Below are 15930 nucleotides of genomic sequence, written 5' to 3' on the forward strand. Positions count from 1 at the left end.
CCAAGCAGTGCCAGGAGGAGAGAGCCCGAGAGGCTCAGACAAAGCCTCTAAAGAGGCTCACTGCCTGCCGAGCCAAGAGCAGGCAGCCTGGCGGAGCAGCACAGCTGCCGGGAGGCCTGCCCACACCTCCTGGCAGGACTTCTTTTTTGAAAGAGGGAGAGAGGCTGGGAAGTGGGGCTGCAAGCGGAGAGCCAGCCTGCCTCCCGAGCTCCAGCAGACAGGGCAGGCCCTCTCCCGCCACCTGCAGGACTGAGCGGAAAGGCACAAACTGAGGGTGTCACTTAGGAAACACTCTCCAGGCAGTGCTGGGCCTCTGTGCTGATAATCCTAGAAGTATGTAATCTAAAACGCCTTTCCGCCTGATTTTGAAAACCAATATAAGATTTCTAAAAAACAAACAAACAAAAACACCAAAAGAATCCTTCACCTGTCTGTCATCCACTGAAGGCAGCACGTGGACCATAGCTTGGGCATGGTTGGGACCAGGGAGACACCAGCCCAAGGCTTTTTTATAATATCCTGACCCTATACTATCTCCGTCCATTTTCTCAAAGAGGGGAACTGGAGGATAACAATGTACTTCCCCTATCAGAATACGTATTAGCATGCACTGCAATTGTGTATCGACTTGTGTATACATTCCCGGATAAAAGGGACTAAGTCCTCCTTGTTTACCGGTGTGTCCAGTACCCACCTCGCCCAGAGCCTCGCATACAGAAGCCTGAAAGAACACGAGCTACTCCACGAGCTACTCCAGGGGAAGACCTGACAGAAGTAGAAGACGGCTCCTTCTATGGGCTCTGAACGAACCTGGGCTGACCAGACCAAGAATTTTGTGGTTCTATGTTCAATTATTTAGCTCCAGCTGAAATTACTTTTAAAAAGTCCTTGAACAAGTCTAATAAAACAGCAGGCCCCACAGGAAAGGGAGATATTGTCACTGTAGTGTGAGGACTAATGAGAGGCCTGAAGAGTTGCAAGGAACCTGGAAGAAGGTGTCGTGTCTACCTGCAAATCTAGACTTAGAGAAGGGAGCCCTGTTCCCTACAAGTCTCCCCAAAAGAAGGGCTCATCTATTTGGGGGCCTCTTAACTCTGTTGAGAAGTCTTTTTCTGCATCCAACTTAGTTCTTCCTAGATGGACAGAGACAAGGAAAAAGGACTTATAATTTTCGGGATGCTCCTAATCTAAGAGAAAATATGATGGGCCTGCTCGAGTCATAATGATATACCACCATCACCTCAAATCAGCACAGATTTAATTTTATAATCTTAGCTCCAAATCTGTCTCCTCCTAGATGTTTGGGCGGCACTGAGAAATGAAAGAACAATCTCTGAGGTCAGACACACTGGGTTCAGTAGATGATTTAATGGTTTCAAGCCCGTGTTCTGACCCACAAGCAAAGATAACACACCTACTTGAAATGGTTACGCTAAGAACTAGGCTGAGAGCATCAATGTGACACAGCAGTTATGTACCTAACATCCTGCACAGAGCATGCTCCTCAGAGACGACTCCTCTCGTCAAGAGCAATACCATTTTCAAAGCAAAACCTCTCCTCTACCGTTCCCTCCCCCCTCCCCATTCCTTCTCCACATCACAGTCACCTATCCTTTCTCCCTTCAAAATTTCCCTGATTGTCTTTCCCTCTCAATTCCTAAAGCTGCCAGCCCGGCAATCCCTCCCCTTTTCCCTCCTGGAGCTCCTGCCTCACCACTCTTCCTTCTGCCGCAGCCGCCAGATTGAACCCTCCTAACGCGGTGCTTTTTAAATCCTACTCTTCTGCCTGGAACCAGCATGGCTCCCACTGCCTAAGAAGAGTCCCAACACCTGAGCCTATCGTTACAGCTTCCCGTCACCAATAAATATTTCCTGAGTGTCTACATCTACCCTGCACCGGGCTAGGCCCTAATCAGGGAAAATCTATAAGGTGACTTTCTCTTCTTTCATCCAGCAATTAAATATTTACTGAGCACTAACTGAGTGATGACTCCTCAATCAGGCACAATGAGGAGCTCAGTGATACATGAGAAACATGGAAGGTCGCTCAAGGATCCTCTAACTTTACAAGTATCCCAGCATGTCCACATGGCAGTATATGATTATCTGCCATAAGAGCAACTGAAAGCACTCAAGGCATTAAGAAACTGCTTGGTAGAGTGGAAAGAGCACTGGAGAGTGAGTTTCTAAGGACGTTAGCATTAGCTGTATGTTCCTAAGCAGGTATTTAATGGTTTGGGGACTCATCTTCCACATACAAACTAAGAGGGAGATGAATTGGATAAAAAAAATCTCTTTCATGGTTTCAGGGAACAGAACTAAATTCAGGTTGGAAATCTCAGGCAGACTCCCCAGAGGAGAGTCTAGGCTGGGCTTTGGCAGCTGGCTAAGGTTTCAGTTGGCGATAGGAATTTAAGACTGGGGAAGGCCGCTTGGCTGGAGTGGCTCAGTTGGTTCAGTGAAGTCCCATGAGCCAAAAGGTCACTGGTTCAATTCCTGGTGGGGGCACATACCAAGGTTGCAGGCTCAATCCCCAGTAGGGGGCATGCAGGAGGCAACCCATCCATGTCTGTCTGTCTGTCTCTCTCTCCCTCACCCTCTCTCCCTACGCCCCTTCCTTTCTCTCTGAAATAAATAAAAACATATTTTAAAAAACAAAGGAGTGGGGAAGGCCATGATATGCTAAGGGACAGCAGTCTGGGTTTGGGTCCTGAGTTTGAGATGTTAGGGGACGCTAGGAGTAAATGTCTATCAGGCAGTTAGAAACAAAGGTCCGGAGATAAAGATTTAGAGGACATTCACACTGTGAGAGTTGGAGACAGGAGACCAGATGTCCAGGGAGCATGCACAGGGAAAAAAGAACAGAAGAGCCAAGGTCAGCCTCTGAGGAATGGCCATGTGCACCACGATGGAGAGCAGCAGAACAGACACCAGAGGGGGAGGCAATCAGGGCTGAGGAAAACAGCAGTGACTCAGCACCCAGGAAACCACTAGGAACCTCTGTGGGAACTGCAGTTGTGAGAGCAGGAAAAGGAGATGGCGTAACAAGGCAGTAAAGGCTATGGGTGCTGCACCCTCACTGGAGAACGTTAACTTTGAGAGGAAGGGGGAAATCAGATGATGGCTAGAGGAGGCAGAAGGGCCAGACGAAAGCGTTTTTAAAATAGGGAAGATCTCTCATGCTTGTAGACGGGAAGAAGCCAGAGAGGAGACTGATGATGTTTGATGAATTGATTTTTAATGATATATATGTGTATATGTATGTATATGTGTATTCCATAGTATGTAATCTGTATCTTCCACTGATTTACATAGTGATAAAATATAACAGTGCCTATTTCTCTCTTATTCACATACCCAATGATTCAGAATGCCCAGAAATGCTTAGCAGTTTAAATATGATTTATGTATTGATCTGGTCTCAAATGTGAGCCCTTCAAATATGCACCTGTCCGTGCTTGGTCACCCTCTTTGATGGCAATCTAATGGAGGTGTCTGCAGAGGGAGGTGCTCTACTACTGGGAAGCCACCAAAACAGTCCTGGCTTGGCCCCTGCACGTGGACACAGCTCTGTAACGATGCTGTGGTAGGCCTTCTCCAGCTCTTTCTCTTGGTGCTCAAACTCTTTGCTCTCAGCAGTCTAATTTCTTGTCCAGCCAGCTGCTGGCAGGTGGGAAGGGGTGGGAAAAAGAGTATGAATAACTAAAGAGAGAAGGGAGAAGGACAGGAAAAGATAAAAAGTGAAGAGATACTGGTCTGTTGAGGTAAAGAGGAAGGAAGATGAGGGAACTCCATAAATATCGAATGACTATGACTTTAAGGATGTCAGAGGGAAGATCATCTACTAAGTAGAATTGGGGACCTGAGTGAGTTGGGAAAAACTTGGGAACAGATGCTACACAAGGTGCTTTAAGATATTGTCTCCCAAACTTCATGATATATAGGAATCACCTGGGAATCAGACTCCTAGGATCTGCCTCCAGAGATTCTGATTTAGCACCACAGGTGAGGAGCATGTATCAGTCTATTTAACAGATCCTCCTGGGTGATTCTAATGCAAAAGGCAGTGGACCCACTTTGAGCAACATTAAACTTTATGGGGTTACTAATAGGTGAACGGAAGCTGTAGACCGTCCAGAGAGCTGAGTGAAGCCAGGCAGGCTGAGCAGTGGTAGGAGATCCATCCGCGCTCTGGATGACCAACTACTGCTCTCTCCTATAACAGCTCTACAGAATCTCTATTATTACTCCCCATTTTTTTCTATGTTCAAGTATCCAAGCATGCCTAAAAAATCACCTCCTATCAGCCAAGCCAAATCACAAATTGTTGTTTTTTCCCCCAGGAAATCTTCCCTAGCTACTCTAGCCCACCACAAGCTATTCCACCCATGAATTTCACCCTCAATTTCACATATTAATTTCATCTCTACCGTGAGTTTAACTTTCTCAAGAATATGACCAAATGGATATATTTTTATATATACAATAAATAATATAATCTTAGAATAAGACAAGGTTGTTTACTCTTGCCACTTCTATTCAATGTTCTGTATGGAAACTAGGCAAGAAGAGGAAATAACAGACATCCAGGTTGAAAATGAAGAAGTAAAACTATCTCTATGTGCAGATGACATAATCTTATATGTAGAAAATTATAAGAAATACATTAATACCCTATTAGAACTAATCAAGCAGGTTAGTTCAGCAAGTTGAAGGATACAAGTGCATTTCCACATACTACAATAAACAGTCCAAAAATAAAACTACTAGTAAGAAAGCAGTACAAGTTACAAAAGCACCAAAAGGAATAAATTTAACCAAAAAAAGTGTTAAAAACGACAAAACATTGTTGAAAAAATTAAAGAGCTAAGTAAATGGGATGATATCCTATGTTTATGGATCAGAATACTTAATTTTGTTAAGATCTACAGATTCAATGCATTTCTATCAAATCCCAGCTGGCTTTAAAAAAAAAAAAGTTTTTATTGATTTCAGAGACAGGAAGGGAGAGGGAGAGAGGGATAGAAACATCGATGATGAGACAGAATCATAAATTGACTGCTTCCTACATGCCCCCTACTGGGGATGGAGCCTGCAACCTGGGAATGTGCCCTGACTAGGAATGGAACCAAGGACCTCTTGGTTTATGGGTCAATGCCCAACCACTGAGCCACACCAGGCGGGCCCAGCTGGCTTTTTGTAGAAATTGACAAGCTTACCCTAAAAATCATGTAGAAATGTAAGGGATCCAGAAGAGACAAACTATCTTAAAAAAGAACAACAAAGTTGGAGTGGAAGGCTCACACTTCCCAATTTCAAAACTTACTATACAGTTATAGCAATCAAGACAGCATGATATTAGCATGATAATATGACATATAGATCAATGGGCCAGAACTGAGAATCCAAAAATAAATGCCTAAATTTGCGATCAATTAATTTTTGACAAGAGTACTAAGATCATTCAATAGTCTTTTCAACACATAATGCTGGGACAACTGAATATCCACCTGCAAAAGAATGAAGCTGGACCCCTACCTCATACCATATACAAAAACATTTACTCAAAATAAATCACAGATTTTAAAATGTAGGAGCTTAAACCATGAGTCTTAAAGGAAAACATAGGAGTAAATCTTCATGACATTGGACTAGGCAATGGTTTCTTACACATGACACCAAAAATACAAGCAACAAAAGAAAAAAGAAAGATAAACTAAACTTCTCAAAATTAAAAACTTTTGTGATTCACAGGACGCCAGCAGAAAAATGAAAACACACACCACAGAATGGAAGAGAACATTTGAAAATTATATATCAGATAAGGGATTTGTATCTAGATAAGCAACTTACATCTGATAAGAGATTTTTATTTAAAAAGGACTCCTCAATAATAAAATAACAAAAAGACAAATGATCCAATTAAAAAATGGGCAGAGCCCTAGCTGGTTTGGCTCAGTGGGTAGAATGTTGGCCTGCAGGCTGAAGGATCCCAGGTTTGATTCCAGTCAAGGGTACATGCCCAGGTTTCAGGCTCAATCCCTGGTAGGGGGCGTGCAGGAGGCAGCCAATCAATGATTCTCTCTCATCATTGATGTTTCTATATCTCTCTCCCTCTCCCTTCCTCTCTGAAATCAATAAAAATATATCTTTAAAAAATAATAAAAATAGCCCTAACCAGTTTGGCTCAGTGGGTAGAGCGTCAGCCTGCGGACTGAAGGGTCCAAGGTTCGATTCCGGTCAGGGGCATGTACCTTGGTTGCAGGCACATCCCCAGTAGGGGGTGTGCAGGAGGCAGCTGGTCAATGTTTCTAACTCTCTATCCCTCTCCCTTCCTCTCTGTAAAAAAATCAATAAAATAAATTTAAAAAAAGATAAAATATCAGTAAGTAAACATACAGTGGAAAAAATATTTAAAAAAAAATAATAAAAATAGAAGCCCACATTTCAACAACAAAAAAAAAGGGCAGAGATTGGTGAGGATGTGGAGAAAAGGGAACCCTTGTTGGTGGGAATGCAGACTGGTGCAACCACTGTAGAAAACAGTATGGAGTTTCCTTAAAAAATTAAAAATGGAACTGTCTTATGATCCAGCAATAACACTTCTGGAAGTATGTCCAAAGAAACCCAAAACAGTGATTTGAAAGAATATATGCACCCCTGTTCATTGCAGTGTTATTTATAAATAGAGGCCTAATGCACGAAATTTGTACAAGGGCCTTGGCCGTGGCCCCCACCTGCTGTGGCTTTGTCCAGAACAACGTCTGGTCTAATTAGCAGATTACACTTTTATTATAGACTAGAGGCCCGGTGAACAAAAGACTGTGCACTAGTGGGGGTGGGGGGGGGGTAGGGGGGTTGTCCCTCAGCCCCACTTGTGCCCTCTCACAGTCTGGGACCCCAGGGAGATAGCCACCTGCTGACTTAGGCCCACTCCCCGGGTGGCAGATGGCAGGCCCGATCCCTCGGTGCCTGCCCCACCTCCCCGGGTCGTGCACACGGCAGGGCCAATCCGGGGGTTGGGGCGGCGCCCCGGGTCGGGTTGCACACGGGATGCCCCGGGCGGGTCAGCCGATTGCTGCTGCCCCGCCCAGCTGCCCTGGGACGGGTCACACACAGGATGCCCAGATGGAGGCCGGGTGGGCTGGCCAATCGCTGCTGCACCACCCGGCCAACTTGGGTCGGGTTGCACACGGACACCTGCCACCCAGGGTCGCAGATAGCAGGCCCAGATGGCGGCAGGGCAGGCAGGATGGCGCTGTCCTGCCTTGCCTGCAGTATGCAAATTAGCTGCCATCTTTGTTGGTGGCTAATTTGCATATCACACTGATTGGCCAATGGGAGGCATAGTGAAGGTATGGTCAATTACCATGTTTGTCTATTACTAGATAGGATAGCTAAGATTTGGAAGCAGCTCAAGTGCCTATCAGTAGATGAGTGGCTAAAAAAGCGGTGATACATTTACACAATGGAATACTACCTGGTTGTAAAAAAAAGGGAAATTTTACCTTTTGCCATAGCATAGATGAACCTGGAGAGTATTATGCTAAGTGAAATAAGCTAGTCATAAAGACAAATACCATTTGAGTTCATTTACATGTGGAACCTAATGAACAAATAAACTAACAGAATAGAAACATAGATACAATAAATAGACTGACAGCTGTTGGAGGGTATGCGCTTTGGGGGGCTGGATGAAAAGGTAAAAGGATTAAACAAACAAACAAAAAACTCACAGACACAGATACAACAGTATGGTGATTACCAGAGGGAAAGGGAGTGGGGAGAGGTAGAATAGGGCAAAGTGGGATAAATGGTGACAGAAGGAGACTTGACATTGGGTGGTAAACACACACTACAATATACAGATGATGTATTATAGAATTATACACATGAAGCCTATATAATTTTATTAACCAGTTAAATCCTAATTACTTCAATAAAAATTAAAAAATAATAAAGTATTTTAAAGTGTTTTTTGTATATTTACAGACCTGCCATCACCATTAATATCAGCACATTTTCATCCAACCCAAATAAAACTCAGTACATATTAGCAGTAACTACCCATTCCTACCTCCATTCAACCCCTGGAAGCCACTAATCTATTTTCTATCGCTATGGATTTGCCTATTATGGGCATTACACATAAACGGAGCTAAACAATATGTGGCCTTTTTTGACTAGCTTCAATTTAACATAATCTTTTCAAGGTTCATCCATGTTATAGTACATATCATTACTTGATATATTTTTTATTGCCAAATAATATTCCATTATGTGGATATATCACATTTACCCACTCATCAGTTGATGGACATTTAGGTTGTTTCTACTTTTTGGCTGTTATGCATAATGCCACTGTGAATATTTCATGTATGGATTTTTGTGTGGACATATACTATTTTCAAGTCTCTTGGGTATCTACTTAGGAGTAGAATTGCTGGGTCATATATATGCAACTCTTTATTTTACATTTTGAGGACTGCCAAACTGTTTGCCAAAATAATGTCATCATTTTATATACCCACCAACAACGTGTGAGGGTTCCAAGTTCTTCACACCCTCACCAATGCTAGTTATTATCCATCCTTTTGTTATATCTATTTTAGTGGATATAAAGTAGTATCTTATGATTTTGTTTCTAATTTTCCTCATGACTAATGATGTTGAACATCTTTTCATGTGCTTATTGGCCATTGTGTAACTTCTTTGGAGAAATGTCTATTCAGCTTCTCTGCCCATTTTTTAAATATGTTTTTTTAAAATTGATTTTTTAGACAGAGAGAGGAACGAAGAGGGATAGAGAAATAGAAACATCAATGATGAGAGACAATCACTGATCGGTTGCCTCCTGCATTCCCCCTACTGGGGATCGAGCCCAAAACCCAGGCATGTGCCCTGACCAGGAATCTAACAGTGACCTCCTGGTTCATAAAGGTCAATGCTCAACCACTGAGCCACACCAACTAGGCTAAGTACCATGCTATTTTGATTACTATGGCCTAATAGTATAGTTTGATATCAGGTAGCATGATTCCTCCAACTTTGTTCTCTCTCAAGATTGCTATGGCTATTCAGGATCTTTTGCGGTTCCATATAAATTTTTGGAACATTTGCTCTAGGTCTGTAAAATGGGCCATTGGTATCTTAATAAGAATTGCATTGAATCTATAGATTGCTTTGAGTACTATGGACATTTTTTTTTAAATATGTTTTTATTGATTTTAGAAATGAGAAAACACTGAAGCCATCCAGCCAGGGTAGTATAAAAATTTTAATGATGTTAATTCTTCCTACCCATGAACATGGTATACGCTTCTACTTATTGGTATCTTCTTCAACTTCTTTCTTCAGTGTCTTATAATTTTCTGAGTATAGGTCTTTTATATCCAAGGTATTTTCTTTGTTATGCCACTGAAAATGGGATTGTTTTCTTAGTTCATTATTGGTACATAAAAATGCAACCAATTTCTGGATATTTATTTGTATCCTGCTACTTTACTGAATTCATTTACCAGTTCTAGTAGTTTTTCTTGGTGGAATCTTTAGGGTTCTCTAGATACAGTATTATGTCATCTGTAAGTAACAACATCTTTAGTTCTTCCTTTCCAATTTAAATGCCTTTTATTTCTTCTTGTCTGATTCCTGGGGCTAGGACTTCCAGTACTACGTTGAATAAATGGTGAAAGTGGGCATTCCTGTTTTATTCATGATCTTAAGAAAACACTTTTAGTTTTTGCCACTGAGTATGATGTAGCCTGTGGATTTGTCATATATGGTCTTTACTATGTTAAGGTATGTTCTCACTATTCCCCCTTTGCTGAGAGTTTTTATTATAGATGGGTGCTGGATTTTATCAAATGCTTTTTCTGCATCTATTGACATGATCATGCGATTTTTATCCTTCGTTTTGTTATGTGTTGTATCACATTTATTAATTTGCGGGTATTTTAACAACCTTGCATCCCTGGAATAAAGCCCACTGTATCACCGTGTATGATCTTTTTAATGTATTGCTCCATCAGGTTTGCTAATATTTTGTTGATGATTTTAGAATCTATATTCATCAGGGATACTGGCTAATTTTCTTCCTTTCCTTATCTGATTTTGGAATGAGGATAATGCTAGCCTCTTAAAATGAACTTAGGAGTCTTCGCTCCTTTTAATTTTCTGGAGTAGTTTGAGAAAGATAGGTGTCAGCTCTTCTTTGAATGTTTGGTAAAATTCACCTGTGAAGCCACCCAGTCCAGGACCTTTGTTTGTTGGGAGTGTTTGGATTACTGCTTCAGTTTCACTAGTTGTAATCTGTCTACTCAGATTCTGATTCTTCCTGAATCAGTTTTGGAAGATTGTATGTTTCTGGGAATCTATCCACTTTATCCAGATTGTCTGATTTGTTGGCATATAGTTATTGGTAATATTTTCTTACAGTGCTTTGTATTTCTTTGGTGTCAGTTGTTGCTTCTCTTTATTTCTGATTTTATCTTTTGGATCCTCTTTCTTTTTTCCTTGATGAGTCTAGTTAAAGGTTTGTCAATCTTGTTTATCTTTTCAAAGAACCAGCTCTTGATTTAATTATCTTTTGTATTTTTTTAGACTCTATTACATTTATTTCGGTTCTAATCTTTTTAAATATATATATTTTTATTGATTTCAGAGAGGAAGGAAGAGGGAGAGATACAGAAACATCAATGATGAGAGAGAATCATTGATGGGCTGCCTCCAGCACACCCACCACTGGGGATTGAGCCTGCAACCTGGGCATGTGCCCTGACCAGGAATGGAACTGTGATCTCCTGGCTCATAGGTCCACACTCAACTACTGAGCTACACCAGCCTGGCTCTATGTCCTTTTATCTGCTTACTATCTCTTTGTTGATGCTCTCACTAGGTTCCTTGAGCATCCATATAACCATTTTTAACTCTATACCTGATAAATTGCTTGCCTCCATTTCACTTAGCTCTTTTTCTGGAGATTTCTCCTATTCTTTCATTTGGGGCATGTTTCTTTGTCTTCCCATTTTGGCGACCACTTTGTGTTTCTTCTATGTATTAGGTAGATCTGCTATGACTCCCAGTCTTGGTAGGGTAGCCCTAGGTAGTAGGTGTCTTGTGAGACCCAGTGGCACTGTCTCCTTAATCACCTGATCTGGGTGCTCCAGGAAAGTCCCTTGTGTGGGTCCTCCTGTTATAATTTAGTCTTGATTACTATGGGCCCACTCGTGTGTGGGGTTGACCCTCAGGCTGTGCAGGTGTTGATCACATGTAGCTAAATTTGCCTCAGCAGGGTCTGGTGACTGCCAAGATATCCCTTTAGATATGCCGCTTATTAAGTTAATTGGATGCTGCTCTGTTGTCTAAAGCTGGCCACTGGGTGAGTTGGTTCTGGGAGGGACACTGGTGCAGGCCAATGTCAGACACTGCCTGTGACTAGCTCTGGGCAACCTGTTAGAAATTACAAAGCAATCTACTGCTTGTGCCTGCCTCTGTTGGGCTGGTTATGCGTGGGAAGTACCAAGCTGACCACCAAGGCCAGCTTTTACCAGCGCCGGAGCCAGAAGCAGGTCAGCAAAAGTCCTAAGGAATCCCAAAATCTGCTTCCTCCTGCCAGCTGTCTGTTAGGCTCAGTCACTGAAAGAGTCCCTGGCAGCACTCAAGTTGAATGAAGTAGGCTCTCGGTGAGTCACCAGGTAGGGTGAGTGGTGTTCACCAGGTTGATGCAGGTTGAAACTCAGTGTCAGTGCTGGATCTAAGGCTGGATCAGCAAATGTCCCAGGGTATACCCACTCTAGCTGCCACCTGCTGCATGCCAGCAGACCTTTGTCATGAGGCAGGGTCTCAGGGGGTCATCAGGCTGAGGCCAGCAGAGTTTATGAGGCCCAAACAAAGCAGTCGGGCATGCGAGGGAAAAATGGCCCCCGTCCTAGAGCCACAAAACTCAGCTGTCCAAAATTATGCCAGGAGCTCAAGTTCAATAGAGCATGACCACTAGCTACCTGGAGCCCAAGGGGTGGGGCTAGGAGATCTCCAGTGAGGGATTCATGGGAAAGTGGGGGGAATGGCCCCCATCCCAACACCACACCACTTAGTCACTGACGCTCTCTGAGTCTGCCCAGACATCTACACCCCAGCCCAGGCAGCTGACTCCTCAGCAGGGTGGGGCCATTGCTTTCCTCTAGGCTGATGCCATAAGGAGAGAGTACTCTATCCAAGAAAGATGGAGTCTGTGGTATAGAAGAATGATTCAGCACAGGGGTCCTGGCAGCTGTGCCCTCAGCTCTCTCCCCAGAGCCACAAACCTCCCCCCATACAAGACTTTAATCGGCTCCACCCTTCCTCTGCCATAGCCCAAGGTGAGTAGTTGCAATTGAGATTTTGTGCATTGACCCTTTAGTAGGGCGCCTGTGTCTCTAGCAGACTGCCATTTCTCCCTGGCAGGCAGAATCCCTGCTGAATTTCAAAGCCAGATGTTATGTGGACATCTCTTCCTGGGTCTGGTGCTCTGGGCTGGGAAGCCCAGCATGGGTTTGAGACCTATCCTCCTCAGGGGGAACCTTTGTAGCTGACATATCCCTCTGGAATCTCAGTCACAGTCCGTGGGAGCGGGGCCAGCCCTCTTTGATCTCGGCTCTTCCTACCAGTCTCCATGTGGCTTCTTCTATAAATCCTTGGTCATAAGACTTCTAAAATACTTCGCCGAAATACTTTGGCTCAGCGGATAGAGCATCGGCCTGCGGACTGAAGGGTCCCAGGTTCGATTCCGGTCAGGGGCATGTACCTGGGTTGTGGGCACATCCCCAGTAGGAGATGTGCAGGAGGCAGCTGATCGATGTTTCTCTCCCATCGATGTTTCTAACTCTATCTCTCTCTCCCTTCCTCTCTGTAAAAAATCAATAAAAAATAAAAAAAAAAAGACTTCTAAAATACTTTAAAAGAATGAATTTGGAGGTATGTGAGTTATATCAGTAAAACTGTTATTAAAAATAATAATACTGAAGGTAGTTTAAAGGTACAAATTTCCAGTTATAAAATAAGTCATAGGAATGTAATATACAGCATGGCGACTATAGTTAATAATACTATTTGCATATTTGAAAATTGCTAAGAGTAAATCTTAAAAGTTATCACAAGAAAATAAAAATTCTGTATATATGGTGACAGATGTTAACTGAACTTATTGTGGTGATCCTTTCCCATACATGTCAAGTCATTGTGTGATACACCTGAGCCTAATATAATGTTGTATATCAATTATACCTCAATAAAGAAATAATAATCCCAAGAGCACGTTCCATAACGCTCAATAAATTATTGTTGATTAATTACAGTTTCCACTCAAGAAAGCTACTCTACTTATATGAAGGAAGCTCTCAAAGTGCTTCTGACCTAATGACACAAATGAAAAAGTCCTGAGACAAACACAGAAAATGATGAAATGCAACCACTTATATGATGAAGAGTGAGGCAACTTGATTTCTATTCTTGGCTCTGCTGTGAACAGGCTGTGGGTTTCGGGGGCAAGTCACTGTTTCCCTTCCAATAAATAGAATAACTTTCCAGTTCTACCTCTATGATTCTAAATGCTCAAGTCCACATTCCATGAAGCTGCCAACCTAATGTATCCTTGCTGTGTGCTAGGAGCTGTGTCGGGCTCAGACATATGGTGAATAAAACGGGGCAGACTCTGCCATAATGGTGATTACATTCTAATGGGGGAGGCAGACATCAAGTAACTCAACAATTGTTTAATTATAACCGTGATACATCTTACATACCATGGAAAAGTATTGGCGCTAAGAGAACAAACTTGACCAAGTCAGAGGAATTGGGGAAAGGCTCATTCAGGACAACATGTTTAAGCTGGGGTCTAAAAGCATTCCCAGTACTACTCTCCTCTGAGCAATGAATGCTATTATCGATTCCATCCTTGTGGCCCTTTCCTTTATTATCTTATGAGCTCTCCTAGATTATCTGTCTCAGGGATATCTCTCATTGCCCACACTCCCCATAGCCCCTTAATAATTAAAAAGGTAGCAATTTGTTAGTGTTTTGTTTCTGGTACTGCTTAGCGCTTTAGGAGTATAATCTCCTAACAAACTCTGAGGTTGGTACTGTTGGCACATTAATTTCGCAGATGAAGAAAGTTTGGAGCAATTAAATGACTTGCCCAGAGTTACACACAGCCAGGAAGTGGTAGAGCCAAGGTCTGACCTCAAAAATGTGACTCCAGTACTGCGTCGCCCTGCTCTGTTTTGCCCTAGTTGCTCACAGTTCCTATTGTCTAACTCTAAGGGACCATGTTTTCAACCATAGCTCTTGAGTTTAAGAAAAGGGTTCCTGGCACAAGAGTAGTCAATCCAAGACTGAAGAAAAAAAGATGATTTCCCCTCAGTCTTCCCAACTAAAACCCAGAGGGAAGATGCCAGACAGTACACAGAGAGTCAGGGCTGGAGAGGCCATTACTATCTCAGGTAAAGGAAAGCTGAGCATAAAGCAAAGTGGAGGGAGATGGAAGTGGGGAGAGATGAACTGATTTGTTCTAGTTGTTTCTTTATGTTACTGTGAATCAATCCAGAACTACCCTATAGTTCCAAGGAACTGGCTATGCTCAGGTGCTAATGAGATTCTGGACCTTAAAGCAAATAAAAATTATTTCTAATAGCCAGCACTATTCTAATACCAATTAATGTAATCCCACACAACTCCATGACATTGACACTATTGTTAGTACCATTTTACAGACGAGGAAACTGAGGCACAGTGAATGTAAAGTAACTGTCCAAAGTCAAACAGCTAATTAAGTGGCAGAGGCAGGATTTGAATGCTTATAGCCTGGCTCCAGAGTCTGTGCTACCGTCATCCCTTCATTTGACATAGTTTGCGCAGGTTCCTTGCAACCAAACAAACTAGAACACAACATCACTATTTAACTTTTCACATGATTATGTCTCAACTTCCCAGACAGAACAGAAGCTCTTTAAGGGCAGGAACCAGGTGGGTTCCTGGGTACCACACAACGTGAGTTATGCAAACCTGTGCTGGTATGGGTGCCTGAATGAAAAATAACAGCAGTGAGGCTCTGTGCAGCTCAGAATCTGTCTCACACACAAACTACTTTTGTTGCATAGTAAGCATGTGGAGGAACAGCCTGTGGCTGCTTTCTTTCACGCACTAGAGCTGATGTTACTAAGCATTTCTTGTCCTCCACATTTTATAAACCATAAAACTTTATAAAGCATTCCGTTGATGTAGAGGCTGAGGAAGGCATCACCAAAGTGTTGGAATAAATTATTGAAGAGTGTGGCTCTGAGACGACTGACAACCCCCCTCACGTAGGTCAAAAACAGCCAGCGACAAGTTACATGGCACTGTGCTTTACACTGTATATCACTTACGATTTATAATATGCACATTCAGATATGAAGAGACAGCAATGATGTTAACTGCAGAATCGTTCCAGGTGGATGTAACTCCGTGTGCAATGTGTAATACAAGGGACCATGTCCCACACTCATTTAACACAGTGAGGGGCAGCTCATTCAGATGTTACCCTTGCACGACTCAGGGAGTGCCTGTTGCCCGTTCTGTTTCCTCACAGCACCTGTTATGTTTCTGAGTATGCATAAGGTACTTGGATGCTTGTTGATTTAATGTTTAAATGCCAGACAGAGCAAGGTAGAGATGGGTTTGGTCAAGGAAAGCTTTGTGGAAGAAACTGAGGATACAGAGCCAGAGGGAGAGAAGAGGCACCGACCTGGGTGGAAAAGAGGAAACGCAGCCTGGGGGTGGGCAAGGGGCAGAAAGGGAAGAGTGGTCCCTTCAGACTCTTCTCCTCTGTCCTAAATTCCCCTTTCATGATTTCAAGTGTGTTCGTCTCCCCAGCTGTAGCCAAGGCCTCCCAAAAGGCACTACCTGTGCTTTAGAATC

General features: G+C 42.8%; 1 protein-coding gene across 13 annotated transcripts in view; it reads right to left on the reverse strand.

Annotated features, from left to right (window-relative positions):
- MINK1 (misshapen like kinase 1) overlaps positions 1-15930 on the reverse strand; it is a 59442-nt gene that overhangs the window by 19759 nt on the left and 23753 nt on the right. The window lies entirely within an intron of this gene.

This window comes from Myotis nattereri, assembly GCF_964212035.1.
Source record: "Myotis nattereri genome assembly, chromosome: 16".
In the NCBI taxonomy this organism is placed as follows: Eukaryota; Metazoa; Chordata; class Mammalia; order Chiroptera; family Vespertilionidae; genus Myotis; species Myotis nattereri.